Raw genomic sequence first — 15,707 nt, forward strand, 5'->3', positions numbered from 1 at the left:
CCAGGCAAATGCCGGGATGGTTCCTTTGAAAGGAACCCTTCCCTATTTCGATGGGACTGATGGCCACGCTGTTTGGTCCCCTCCCCCGAATCAACCAACAAACCAGCTTCTTAATGCAGCACCGAGCGAGGTGGCGCAGTGGTTAGCACAATGGACTCGTAATCGGAAGGACGACGGTTCAGATGCGTCTCCGGTCATCCTGATTTAGGTTTTCCGTGATTTCCCTAAATCGTTTCAGGCAAATGCCGGAATGGTTCCTCTAAAATGGCGTGGCCGATTTCCTTCCCCATCCTTCCCTAACCCGAGCTTGTGCTCCGTCCCTAATGACCTCGTTGTCGACGGACGTTAAACAGTAATCTCCTTCTCCTGTTAATGCAGCTATAATATTTGGTCACGCCGACGAATAATGTTACTTTCAATATATGAGATAATGACTCCACACCAGCTTCTTAATGCAGCTTTACTATTTGGTTTAACGGACATGTTTCGGGCGTCATTCCCATCTTCAGTTACATATGCCAGAATAGAGGGATGTACACTGTCCATCCGAAAAGTTCCGAGACTGATTTTATTCTCCACGTAAAGCGACATCTGCTCAGCAACTACAGTGGCAACTTGAACTAACAACTGTAAACAACAGATGTGCATTCGACCGGTCAGTTGTGAGCATGCCACGTTTAGTGGCGGACTTGAGGTAGTGCGTTGATGGGCCATAAATCATAATGGAGCAACACCTCTAAATAAAGTGTTCAATCTCCATAATGTTTCGAAGAAGAGAAAAGTGTATACGAAGTTTGTCGCGCACACCCTGACTCCCCGAACAGAAACAACGAAGCGTGGACGCCTGCCGCGACTTGATTGAAATTTAAAACGTGCACAATTTTTTTTCTGGAAAAAAATCATTATTGGTGACGAGATTTGACGTCATCAATACGCACCAACCTGCAAACGTGGACTGTGCGGCTGGTCCCGGCGGAGGTTCGAGACCTCCCTCAGAGTTGGGTGCGTGTGTTTGTCCTTAGGATAATGTAGGTTAAGTAGTGTGTAAGCTTAGGGACTGATGACCTTAGTAGTTAAGTCCCATATGATTTCACACACATTTGAACATTTTTTACGCATCAACGACAAGACGATAAACCGCAGAAATTTACATAGAGGCTTAACGCTTTGATGACATAACCGATATTCACGCCAATGTGAGGTGCAAGTTTAACAATTCACCAAAAAAGGAGTTTTCTGACAGTTTGACGTGGTTGTAAGGACGTGCTGTGCGTTGATCTCAAAAGTGGAGGGGGGGGGGGTTGAGATTATGTAGGAAACCTGAAGAATTAAAATCACCATCATAACTTTTCTCTATTCTTTTTTTTTAATCCAGTCTCGAAACTTTTTTTTGTACTGACGCGGGTATGATCGAGGTGGTGAGAGTCAGATCCTGTACGGAAAAGTATTGCACCTAGGGACACTTTTCATACAGTAATCTAATATTTTGTCTTATTTCATTCTTGAATGATGGCATTCAATTTTTATGTGCTGCAGTCTTTTTCTGAGACTACAAAATTTATTCCAGAAAATTAAAACTTTTGTGGAATGCAAATATATATTCGAATATACAGCTTGAACATGTACTTAGGAACAAACATTCTGTTGAAATTTAAAAGCGTTGCAAATCGATGAAATCTTGTCAGTACTGTGTTTACTCATTTATGGGTTATATTATTACTCTACTACACTCTAAGAAGATGGTTCCCAACCTGTGGGTAATTACCACCTGAGGGGTGAAATGAAATTTTCTGAGAGATAAAAAACTAAACGATTCGATTTTGATTCAGTCACGAAACTAAATTATTTTCGAAAGATCATTACTGTTATCACAATTGATTATATAAGTTATCAATAATTACTTTTTCTCAATTAGTAGCATTAATGCGATGGATGTTACAGGTTCCTCACATAGCCCACCATTACACACTTATACTGTGCTTCGCCCCGTACACCGCCAATAATAAATGTGAGACAAATACGTAATTGCTATATAAGTCATGAAAATGTCTTCTCCAAGTTGTAGATAGTACCTGCAGTAGTCTAGAAACTGCTTCATTACTCACTTTGAAACAGAGAAATGAGTTAATTGCCACCACGACCTAGCAGTAACTACAAAAGGGCTACAGTAGTGTTATACAAAGTGTTATTATTAGGTACAACGTGTTATTATTAGATACAATGCATTAACAGCCTTACGCCGTCCAGTTTCTGCCAGTTCAGAAGTAAGGAGTGCAGCAATGATGTGATTTACGGACAGTAAGTATAGTGTACACATCTGAACTTGTTTGACTTTAAATGGGTTTGTAGTGGGCAGGTCAAGCAAGTGTCGCAGTGGAGAGGAGTAATGCAGGGGAAGCATGTTTTGTAACGATTGTGTACCCTGACAGTGGATACTTAGCTTTCTTTTCTGAGGAGTTCGCGGTAGCACTTGCGATGCACCACGAATTTCTTCGTCATTCATTCTAAAACACACACCCAAACTAAGCATGAATCATCTTTCAGCATTTTTAAAATAAAAGTGTTATAGAAGTGTTGCAAGAATAGTCTTTAATTCTCCATGAAGGAGTTGGAAAATAACTTTGCCCTGTCACTATGGTCGGAGTTGTGTGTGAAAGGAAAAAAGGAGAATGGGACATCAAATATAAGACATATCTTTATTTTTCTACACAATTTCCAAGTAAATTGAGACATTTGTCATACCGCATTATAAGCTTCAAAAAGCCTTCCAGGCAGAAGCCAGGGCGTTGCATACGGAAGAAGCGTTGAATGGCTTGTTTGACGTCAGCATTGCTGCCAAAGCGCCTTCCGCCGAGAGTCTTCTTCAAAGCAGGAAACAGATGGAAGTCACTTGGTGCGAGACCCCGGACTGTAAGGCGGATGGTGTAGGCGCTCCCAACCAAGAATTGCAATATGGTTTTGCGTTGCCGTCGCCGTGTGTGGTCTCGCATTGTCATCCAGCAGCAGAACGCCAGATCTGAGAAGGCCAGGCCGCTTTTTCCGAATCACCTCTTTCAATTTCGACAGAGTGGCACAGTACCGCGCAGCATTGATGGTTGCATCCTCCAGAAAGTCCAGCAGCAAAACTCCTTTGGCGTCCCAGAAAACGGTGAGTAGCACTTTACCTGCAGACGGAGTGCTTTTGAACTTCTTTCGGACAGGTGATGACAGATGTTTCCACTCCATGGATGAGGCCTTCGATTCGGGCAAGTAATGGTGGACCCAAGTTTTATCCCCCGTCACAATCCGAAACAGAATGTCATTGCCAGATTCATGGTAACGCACGAGCTGTTCCAGGATGAGCCCATGCGTTGTTCCACGTGTGTCGGGGTCAGTTGGCGGGGCACCCATCGTTCTGACACCTCCCTGTATAGAAGAATTTCGTGGATGATTTTGTGAGCTCGCTCATGTCCGATTCCAAGTTCTGCCGCCACTCCATCGATGGTGATACGCCGGTTCGCTTTAATCATGTCATTCACCTTCCTGACATTTGCATCTGTAGTGGCCGTGCGCGTCCGCCCATGTCTCGGTATGTCCTGCACTTGCTGACGTCCATCACTGAATTGCTGACACCATCTTTACACCATTTGCCTCGATATCACACCTGACCCATACACCTCAACAAGGCGGTTATGAATTTGTGTGCCCGATACTCCACGTGCCCATTCATAGCGGATAACAGGTCTCACTTCCGCCTTTGAGCACGACGCCAAGACGCACCTCGCTGCGGGAAAAGACCGACTGGCTGGCCTCTGCTTTGTGCAGGCACTGTGACAGCGCCATCTGCTTGAACTTGGTCGACCTCTACCCTATGGTGTATCGGTGTCTTGCACGTGCCCGTTCATCTGCCGTGTCGTCTTTCGCCCATATCACATAACTCTGCCCACAGTAGACAGGGTAAACTTATTTTCCAACTCTCCCATGTACATTTTAGTTAGGTGCTAAAGTTGGTGATAACGTGGGCGGGGGGCAGGGGCGGGGGGGGGGGGGGAGGGGCGGGGAACAGGCGTCAGGGGAGGGGAGGGTGGGGCTAATACCTGATTGCACTCGGCGGTAATGGTCTAAGGAAGGTTGGGAATCACTACCCTAAGACAACAGTCACGCAGCCGGCTTTAGTGGCCGAGCGGTTCTAGGCGCTACAGTCTGGAACCGCGCGACCGCTACGGTCGCAGGTTCGAATCCTGCCTCGGACATGGATGTGTGTGATGTCCTTAGGTCAGTTAGGTTTAAGCAGTTCTAAGTTCTAGGGGACTGATGACCTCAGAAGTTAAGTCCCATAGTGCTCAGAGCCATTTGAACAGTCACGAACCACGAAGGAATTATCCAAATGGAACGGAAATCGATAAATGTGATGTACACGTACAGACCAAAAAAGATTACAACTCCAGAAAAAATTGGATTATTTATTCAAGAGAAAGAGCTTCACAAATTGAACAAGTCAGTAACGCGTTGATTCGCCTATGGTTCTGATGCAAGCCGTTCTTCGACTTGGTATTGATTGACAGGGGTGTTGGTCGACCTCCTGAATGATATCGTGCGAGTTTATGTCCAATTGGCGCGTTATATTGTCAAAATCCCGAGCGAGTTGGAGGGCTCTACCCTTAATGCTCTGAACGCTCTCAGTAGGGGAGATATCCGGTGACCAAGCTGGCAAAGATGGGCTTGACAAGCACTAAACAAGTAGAATATCTTCGACATACCGCTGTGCTGTAAGGGTACGGCGTGTGGTAACCGAAGGGATCCTGTGATGTTTAAAGCTTTGCCGAAGAAATAGCTGTCCAGAGCATCGTTTCTGTTTGTCGGGCCATAAGTGGGGCAGGAGACAAGTTGGTATCCTACCGCAGTCTAGGGCGTCTCCAGACATGTCTTCGGCCTTAACTCTCATTGACTGGAGTAGAATTCTCCTCAGTGATGAGTCAGTGATGAGCCCCCATGACCAGCGAAGACTTATCTGAAGGCGCCCCAGACAGCAGTGAAATACCAACCTGACTATCGCCCGCCATATGGCTCAACAACCTCGAGTGATGATCTGGGGTACCATTTCATTTCATAGCAGGGCCCCTTTGGTTGCCATCCGCATCTCCCTTACAGCACAGCGCTACGTCCACGATATTCTACGCCCTGGTTTGTTGCCCTCCATGGCAAGTCATTCTGGGCTTACATTTCAGCAAGATAGTGCCCGTCCGCACAGTAGAGATTTTCCACTGCTTGTCTTCGTGCTTGCCAAACCCTACCTTGGCCAGCAAGGTCGCCGGACCTCTCCCCAGCTGAGAACGTTTGCGACATTATTGGCGGAGGCCGCCGACTTGCTCGGGATTTTCGTGAACTAACGCGCCAATTGGACAGAACTTGGCACAATATCCCTCACGTGACTGTCCAACAACTCTATGGGTCAATGCCAAGCAGACGTATAAGGGCCAGAGATGGACCTACGCGTTATTGACTAACTCAGTTTGTGGAGCTCTTTGTCTTAAATAAATGATCCAACTTTTCTGAAACTGTTATCATTTGTTTGTCTGTACATGCACATCACATCTAATGATTTCCGTCCCGCTCGGAAAATTCCTTTGTGGTACGTTGTCCTTTTTGTTTGCCTTAGAATGTACATACCAATAATCAGTAAACTGCATCAAACTAAGAAGAAGTATGACCTAATGCCAGTTACAAGTTAAATACTTTCTAAAATACACTCCTGGAAATTGAAATAAGAACACCGTGAATTCATTGTTCCAGGAAGGGGAAACTTTATTGACACATTCCTGGGGTCAGATACATCACATGATCACACTGACAGAACCACAGGCACATAGACACAGGCAACAGAGCATGCACAATGTCGGCACTAGTACAGTGTATATCCACCTTTCGCAGCAATGCAGGCTGCTATTCTCCCATGGAGACGATCGTAGAGATGCTGGATGTAGTCCTGTGGAATGGCTTGCCATGCCATTTCCACCTGGCGCCTCAGTTGGACTAGCGTTCGTGCTGGACGTGCAGACCGCGTGAGACGACGCTTCATCCAGTCCCAAACGTGCTCAATGGGGGACAGATCCGGAGATCTTGCTAGCCAGGGTAGTTGACTTACACCTTCTAGAGCACGTTGGGTGGCACGGGATACATGCGGACGTGCATTGTCCTTTTGGAACAGCAAGTTCCCTTGCCGGTCTAGGAATGGTAGAACGATGGGTTCGATGACGGTTTGGATGTACCGTGCACTATTCAGTGTCCCCTCGACGATCACCAGTGGTGGACGGCCAGTGTAGGAGATCGCTCCCCACACCATGATGCCGGGTGTTGGCCCTGTGTGCCTCGATCGTATGCAGTCCTGATTGTGGCGCTCACCTGCACGGCGCCAAACACGCATACGACCATCATTGGCACCAAGGCAGAAGCGACTCTCATCACTGAAGACGACACGTCTCCATTCGTCCCTCCATTCACGCCTGTCGCGACACCACTGGAGGCAGGCTGCACGATGTTGGGGCGTGAGCGGAAGACGGCCTAACGGTGTGCGGGACCGTAGCCCAGCTTCATGGAGACGGTTGCGAATGGTCCTCGCCGATACCCCAGGGGCAACAGTGTCCCTAATTTGCTGGGAAGTGGCGGTGCGGTCCCCTACGGCACTGCGTAGGATCCTACGGTCTTGGCGTGCATCCGTGCGTCGCTGCGGTCCGGTCCCAGGTCGACGGGCACGTGCACCTTCCGCCGACCACTGGCGACAACATCGATGTACTGTGGAGACCTCACGCCCCACGTGTTGAGCAATTCGGCGATACGTCCACCCGGCCTCCCACATGCCCACTATACGCCCTCGCTCAAAGTCCGTCAACTGCACATACGGTTCACGTCCACGCTGTCGCGGCATGCTACCAGTGTTAAAGACTGCGATGGAGCTCCGTATGCCACGGCAAACTGGCTGACACTGACGGCGGCGGTGCACAAATGCTGCGCAGCTAGCGCCATTCGACGGCCAACACCGCGGTTCCTGGTGTGTCCGCTGTGCCGTGCGTGTGATCATTGCTTGTACAGCCCTCTCGCAGTGTCCGGAGCAAGTATGGTGGGTCTGACACACTGGTGTCAATGTGTTCTTTTTTCCATTTCCAGGAGTGTAGAAGCTACTGAAAACTAAAACCAGCTTCCATTTTCAAAACAAGTTAAATTGTTAAGGCGTTAACGAAACTCAGTTAATTTGCAAATATTCCGTTAAAGACCTACCTCTGTTTCAAGGTAGAGGGTGCTGAACGACAGACGAACAGATGAAGTATAGCTTTACCTTCAATCCGTTATACAACTAGTTTTAAAAATATGGAGAATTTCATTTCTTGTAAAATTCTGTGACTAAAAAATTAAAAATGTATTACGAATATCTTTAATATATTATACCGCTCTTAAATGTATATAACTCGAAATATTTAAAAATGCTGCACAAAACACAACCTCATGTCTAGCAACAAGATAATCCCTACTAAGTGGCGGAACCTGATTATGGCGGCGTTTAGTGCGTATTCCTTCACTTGATTCTAAACCTTGATTGGAACCTGATTATGGCGGCGTTTAGTGCGTATTCCTTCACTTGATTCTAAAATCAGTCACCAGCGAAATAACATCGTGTGTTTCCAGTTACACTATCCTCGAGGTTCACCCCTCTCTCCTATTGTCAGTTATCAATAAAATATCAATCATGACATACATAAGGAAGGCGCCCACGTCTCTATATAGCACGCGTCAGTTATAGTTTAATCTGAAGTCGTAGAATTAGTATTTATACTTCCATCGCTGGTATAAAAGAGGGCGTTAGGTAGAGTTGCAGTCTTCCTCTTCGCCTGTTCAAATTGTATATCGAAGAAGTAATAACAGAACTAAAAGGAAGATCCAAGAGTGAGATTAAAATTCAGGATGAGAGGCTATCAATAACAAGAATCATTGATGATATTGCTATTTTCATTGAAAATGAGAAATAATTACAGGAATTGTTTAGTGGAACTGTTTGTTGAATACAGAATATGGACTGAGTGTGAATTAAAGAAATACGAAACTAATGAACAGAAATGAGATTAGCAATGAGAATTAGAGACCATGAGCTAGGCGATGTGATCGTATTATGTTACTTTGGAAACAAAATAGCACATGATGGTAAGAAGGGTGTAAGAAGCAGACTAGCAGAGGTAAGCAGAGCACTCCCGGCCAAAAAGGAATTTACTACTATCAAATACAGACCTTAATTTGAGGAAGAAATTTCTGATTATGTATACCTGGCGCAAAGAATTGCACTGAAGTGAATGAATGAAGTATTATGGAAAATAAGAAAAGAAGAAAATCGAAAGTTTCGAGTTGTGCTGTTACAGATGGATGCATAAATTTAAGTGGACTGGTTAAATAAGGAACATGGAGGTGTGCAGAATCAGCGACGAAAGAAATACGTGGAAAATATTAAGGATAGGATAATAGGACATGTGTTAACACGTCAGGAGTTAACGTGTATGGTACTGGAAAGAACTGTAGGAAGTAAAACTTTCAAGGGAAGACAGAGATTGGAATATATCCAACAAATAATTCATAACTTAAGTTCAATTGCTACTCTGAAATACATTGGTTGGCAGAGGGGAGAAAGTCATGGTGCGCTGCGTTGAACCAGTCAGAGGACTTATGAAGAAAAAAATTGGGGCTTACTTTACGCTTTTTCTAGTCAGCGGATACATGAGTACTGTGCTCAGAACTCTTTATGAAGTTGGTGTGTATACAAGGCGACCAGCCACATGTGTGCCGCTCACCAATCATCCCTAGAGGTGACATTTCGAGAGCGCAAGTCAACACTCCTATTTACGCTAAAGGGAGACCGAACAGGACTGATCTCTTCCCGGGTAGCTGGCTGAGTGGGCAAAGTGATAAGACTTGTTTTGATTTTTTGAAGATCTGGAACCTGATATAACCCATTGCGGTCCCGGAAACGTAATGTCTGCGAAGAGTGAATTGAGGAGTTCGAACAAGCCTCATGTTTTTTCTTTGTGGAAATGTGACTGCATCATAGTGTAGATCTGTAATCGCTGGTGCTAATTCATGTTACTGAGTCGTCGCAACAGGTGATAATTTGGTGTTACAACACAACAGACCTTATAATTCGCGCAAGGCTATCTTTAAAAAAAGCAAGCTAATTAACTCTTACAATTACTAGCTCGACGTCAAGATCTGAATTCCATATTCTATGGATTGCTCAAAGACCTCATCCTCACTGAAAACATCTTTGCCAAAAATGAGCCTGTGTTGTCATTAAGTATCGTAAATGGCCATAGAGGCCAAAATCAAGGACAGAGACAAGGATATCGTCAGGAATGCCCCAGGGTAGTGTGATAGGACCACTATTGTTCTCCACAAATATACACATTTACAGTTTAATATAGGAACAGGGCCTTCACGTAATAACTCATTTTTATATTGATGAATTTGATCCTGCTACACCCGAATACAGGGAAAATCCTTTAATAACAACGTCACATCCTCTTTTACAATTTCTGAAAGGTGTAGATGCTTGAAATGAATGAAATATGGATTTCAGTCTCACATGGTACAACGAAAGTGAATTTGTTATTTTATAACTCCACCTACCGTATCTCCTAAACTTTAGGGCTGGAATTTTACGGATGGGACAGGATCGTAAACTGAGTATTTTGAAATGAGAAACCAGTGATTGGAAATGAAGATTTCAGACGGTGCAAGATCTTGAAGGAGTAATTCACTTTGGGTCCCATGTCTATAAACAGTTTAAACTTTTTTTATGCCGAGTTTGGTCAGCTACGGACTGCATAGAACTTAACTCTTCTTGGCTTCTTCTCTTTCCAGAACTTCTTTTCTTTCTCTCCTCCTCGGATATGTTTGTGTGAACCTCTTTTTTAGTGGTTTCTCTTGAAGTTATTTTATGCTGTTGGCTTTGTTTCTGAATTTCTTCTGTTTTGGATCATCTGTATTGTAATATCAGTTTCTTGTACCCACTTAAAGGTGGACTTTAATGACGTGATATAACTGAAAATATTTTTACTCCGTTGGTTTTCGTCTATTCTTACTAGGTGTCCATAAAATTTGAACCATCTTTTCCATTTTATGTCCGTGTCATTTTCAGTGTACTTGGAAACCGCTTCCTTCGTCTTGTTCTTCCAAGTCCCATAGGCAGTCTTCCGGGCACCCAAATCTTCTTCTTCTTCTTCTTCTTCTTCTCTCTCTCTCTCTCTCTTTTTTTTTAGGTGTTTCTTGTTATAGAGGGCACAGAGACAGAGCATTTACATTCTTCCAGTGCTCCATACTCGCATACAAGGGGAAGTATCCTATCTCATGCGCTTCACATGGTTTTCAGAGCATAAATGTACCTGCAGAGCAGTCATCGATAAAGATGACGTTAATGGTAAATTGTGTTTATCAACGTCGACAGAAATTGACAAATGTACTGTCATTCAAGGAACACCTCGTTTGGCATCGAATAGTGTCAGCTAACCTTCCACATGAGGTCCGGATTATCTGCGAATTCTTTCAGCTGCTCATAGCGAGACGTCGCTAAAAGACGAAGCAAAGCTTTTGCCGAGCAGCCGTCCCCTCCGCACACAAGGAAGTTATCCAGTTACTAATCTGCGTTTTTGTGCGACGCGTTGCGCTTGGCACCCTGTTGGCTGTGTTCTTGTCGCGTAGTAATCTTAGACACTACAGAAGAGGCAACTCGGCCTGCAGGAGGAGGGAAAGACGAAACAGAAGCCAGTGGTAGAAGTTTCTGGTACTTTGGCAGCTAAGATACAACTGAAAGAGGAACTCAATAGGCATAAAGCTGCGCTCATCTTCATAGCGACCGAAATAAACTTCCTTATTTCCTCCGGCGACTGCCTACAGGAAATTACTCAACAACGGAAGTGGGGATGGTCCTCATATAATCAGGAAGCGACCAGATGTAGATTTTTTTTCATTGCTAAATGAGAATATCATTTTAGACAGTGGGAATTATAGTTTAAACAAGACTCTACTTTTTTGTATCGCTGTCACTTAGTTTCCCTCCACAGAGCAACATAAGCTGAGCTCAAAAATCCTCCTGTCCCTGGAGTAAAAGAAGCGAAGGAGTTTTGCTTCCTTGGAAGCAAAATGACTCATGACGGTCGGAGTAAGAAGGTAAAAGAACGGACCCGCAAAGTTACAGAACAGTATCCTTAACTTCTGTTTGCTGCAGAATTCTTGAACATATTCTCAGTTCGAATACAATAAACTTTCTTGGGACTGAGAAGCTTTCGTCCACGAATTAGCACGGTATTAGAAGGCGTCGCTTGTGCGAAACTCAGGTTCCCCTTTTCTCACGTGATATCCTGCGAACTACGGGTGAAGGACAACAGGCAGCTTCCTTATTTCTAGATTTCCGGAAAGCACTTGACACGGTGTCCCACTGTAGGCTGTTAACGAAGGTACGAGCATACGGAATAAGTTCAAGATATGTAGGGGGCTCGAAGACTTCTTAAATAGTAGAATCCAGTATGTTGTCCTCGACTGCGAGTGTTCATCAGAGACAAGAATATCGCCAGGAGTGCCCCAGGATAGTGTGATAGGACACTATAGTGGCCAGCAATTTGCGTTAGTTTTCTGATGATGCTGTGATGTACGGCAACCTGTCGAAGTTGAGCGACTGTAGGAAGACACAAGACGACTTAGACAAAATTTCCAGTTCGTGTGATGAGTGGCGGCGTAAGTTGATGCGGATGAGTAGGACAATCAAATCTATAATGTTCGGATACAATATTACTAGTGTCCTGCTTGATACAGTCACTTCATTTAAATGCATAACATTGCAAAGCGATATGAGATGGAAGGATTGTATGAGAACTGAGGTAGGGAAGGCGAATGGTGGAGGTCGGTTTATTGGGACAATTTTAGGAAAGACTGGTTCACCTGTAAAGGAAACTGTATAAAGGACGGTGGTGCGACCTGTTCTTGGGTACTGCCCGAGTGTTTGGGATCCCTACCAGGTCAAATTGAACGAAGACAATGAAGCAATTCAGAGGCGGGCTGCTAGATTTGTCACCGGTAGATTCGGACAACACGTAAATGTTACGAAGATGCTTCGGGAACTCAAATGTGAATCCCTGGAGGGAATGCAGCGTTCTTTTCGAGAAACACTACTCGAAAATTTAGAGAACCGGCATTTGTAGCTGATTGCCGAATGATCCCATTGCTGCAAGCGTACATTGCGCGTAAGGACCACGAAGATAGGATACGAGAAATACGGAGGCATATACGAGACAGTCGATTTTTCCTCGCTCTATTTGCGAGTGTAACAGGAAAAGAATTGACTAATTGTGTTACAGGATACCCTCCGCCACGCACCGAGTGGCGACTTCCGGAGAACCTACGTAGATGTAGATGTAGATATGAGAAGCAGAATAGCAAAGGCAAACAGAACACACCTCGCTAAAGGAAGTTTAATAGTCTGAAATATAGTCCTCAGTATGGGGAAGGCTTGTACAAATGTGTGCCGGCCGCGGTGGCCGAGCGGTTCTAGGCACTTCAGTCCGGAACTACGCTGCTGCTACGGTCGCTAGTTAGGTTTAAGTAGTTCTAAGTTCAGGGGACTGATGGCCTCAGACGTTAAGTCCCATAGTGCTTAGAGCCATTTGAACCATTTGTACAAATTGAACAATTTTAATGAGATTTGTTTGTTACTGACCCGCACGCTTCAGTGTACCGACACCGAGGTATATTGTTACTAATGTTCCTCTTTTTCTTTGCAAATTCTCCAGACAGATTTCAGAAACGCAAAAAGTTATCTCGCGCACATACTGCTTTCATTTTACTGTGGAATACAATTATATTCTGGTAATTTTCAGTGCTGTTACTGTGTATTCGCCAAATGCACTTAGCGTAAAAATATAGATATGGCAAGGAGACAGTCCCCTGACATCGAATGTAGTTGCTGTTACGAGCCTTGATTGCACACGGCAGCTATACAGATCCGTCACCGGGCCAAAAAGGTTTAGGCAACAGCTGTAGTGTAGATAGATGGCGATGCATTTTAGCAGCAAATAACAAAGATCTGTTGGTAGTTTTACAATACCTAAGTGGAACATGAAGTTTGTGTGTGGAAATATAGTTCAGTGTTCACTTGAATTCATCCATGTTGTCAGTAGGATATGTGTAAACCCAGTGAATGATGAAGAACATCACCTGTGTTTGGCTTTTCTTGGCAGTGGCTGTAGATGTGCCCTCCGACACTCGCTGAGGTACTGTTCTGAGGTACCATTCTGAGGTGATAACCGTTGAGTAGAGCCGTTTGTCCGTTACGTTCATTTTTCGCGAATGGATGTCCATTTGGGAACTATTTGTGTGACGTAAAGCAGATTCGTAACGAAGCCCATGTCGTGTGCGCCTTCTCTAGCAAGCTTGACCACCTGTAGCAATACAGAAATCTGCAATTTCTTTCCGAGATGCATTATGACTACTGGGGCGCACCATATATTTACGTCATGCAGGCCATAATACTCCAGAGAGACCTCTTAGCCAGCAACCACGACCACCATTGCGCAGCAAAATTATGCTACGGGGTTCAGGCCAAGGGCCTACTGCCCTTGCAGCACCACATGGAAGTGGGAATTCTCTTTTCTGCTATTTGGTATTATCTTTTATTTACTTACATGAATTACTCTTATCTTTTAAAGAAAAATGCATGATTTTTGAGGTTGAATAATAAGTACACTTTTTTTGGTCTACTGATTTTTGTTTATTTCAATCTAGTCTTCGGCTTATGTGGCCATCTCCAGGAAACAATTGGCAAAGATACAGTTCACTTGCTTAAAGTGTTGTGTATCAAACTTGTTCCTTAACATTAAAATTCTTCTTTACATATTTGACAATATCAAACACAATGAATAATTATACTACACAATATTACAGATTATAATGCTAAAGTTTGTGAAATCGTGTCTTTTGCTGAGAAACTGTTAAATTGAGCTCTCTTTATTTATGTTGTGCAACAAATATCTTTTATATTTCAAATTAAATTTTATTCAATGGGCAATATTAAACACAGTTCATGTATAAAATACACAGTATTACAGGATTAAAAGTTACATTGTTGAAGCAAGGTAAGGAAAGCAGGGAACAGAAAATTCTATCGCGTTTTAATTTTGTGTAACAGTATGTGTCATTGTGGCGGTTAGTTGGTATGTGGCTTATAATGTTTAGCTACCTAGGAACTAGTGTTCCTTTCAGACGCTAGTCAGTTGTTTCCAGAAGGTGGGCAAGAAAGCCGAAAACTGAAACGATCAAAAATCAGTAGAACGAAAACAATGAACTTGTTATTCAATCTTAAATTTGGAATTGTTCTACCAAAAAGTACCGGAAGAATCTATCAATAAGAATAATACATGACTTTAGAAGTAGAAAATCGCAAATTTATTTCCTATTTTAAGAGGAGAATAAAAAGGAGACAAAGAAGAGTAAATATAGTTGTCCCTACACCAACATCTCCCGAGGAATGGACTTGGTACTGAACTTCAAATCCAGCGTCCCCCTGTGGTGCTACCCATTTTAGTATTATGCGGATGGACACTCGGGAAGCCGGCAGCTGTGACCGAGCGCTCTAGGCGCTTCAGTCCGGAACTGCGCTGCTGCTACGGTCGCTGGTTCGAATCCTGTCTTGGGCATGGATGTGTGTGATGTCCTTAGGTTAGTTAGGTTTAAGTAGTTCTAAGTCTAGGGGACTGATGACCTCAGATGTTAAGTCCGATAGTGCTTAGAGCCATTTGAATCATTTTGACACTCGGGAAAACTCGATTTGTTCAGTCCATGCGGATATGATGAATGTTGGTGTTGTTTGAATTAATATTTGTTAGTTTAGACAACAATATGCTACGTTAGTTGGTAAACAAATTTTGCGTGGCTTTGGAACAATATCCTGTCTCGATGTAAACTAATTAAGTTGTATAGAGACTGAAAATAACTCCACCATATAAGCACGATCTCAGCGAACTTATTTTGTCTGCTCACATAAGAGTGCTGGATAGCAAATGCTGGGAAGATACAGACTGTCTGTTAATTGAAAAGTGTGCAGCCACCTTGATGGAGGAAGTTGCCTTTCTCTGAAGAACGCTATAGCTGCCGTACAGAATAGGAATCAATGTCCTCTCTACCAGTGTAAAGCAGTGTGTACAGATTTACGCAGATCCTGTGTATACGCGTTTCTTGCGTCAGCATTATTTGTAACTCATAGCTGTATTCCATGTAGCGTTACCGCACTTTGTAGAAAATAAACGCCCGCCGTCGTCAGTGTTTCATAAAGGCGCATTGCGAAGAGTCTGTCTAACTTTGTGAGACACCCTATAGTTGCTTCTTGTGACGTAGTGGAGTAGATAAGAGTGAGAAATCACCTGCTCGCTCTTCAGTTTGCAAACCTATGAAAGAGGTAATTGCGTGACCACACTCCGGTGATCTACTTTCCGTCGCACTTCGACCCTCCATCCCCCTTCCCAGTGTTCCTATCCTGTTACTTCCCCAGAACACGATTTATCCCTTAATGCGACTCTACTGCACTTACAATATGTGATACGCACAGTTAATTTTTTTCCTAAACCCATTTTATATAACAGTATGCATCAATTTATACCATTTAAACACTATTTTTAATAATTTGTGATTTTTACGATTCTTGCTAT

The sequence above is a fragment of the Schistocerca serialis genome, unplaced genomic scaffold (assembly GCF_023864345.2).
Source record: "Schistocerca serialis cubense isolate TAMUIC-IGC-003099 unplaced genomic scaffold, iqSchSeri2.2 HiC_scaffold_897, whole genome shotgun sequence".
In the NCBI taxonomy this organism is placed as follows: domain Eukaryota; kingdom Metazoa; phylum Arthropoda; class Insecta; order Orthoptera; family Acrididae; genus Schistocerca; species Schistocerca serialis.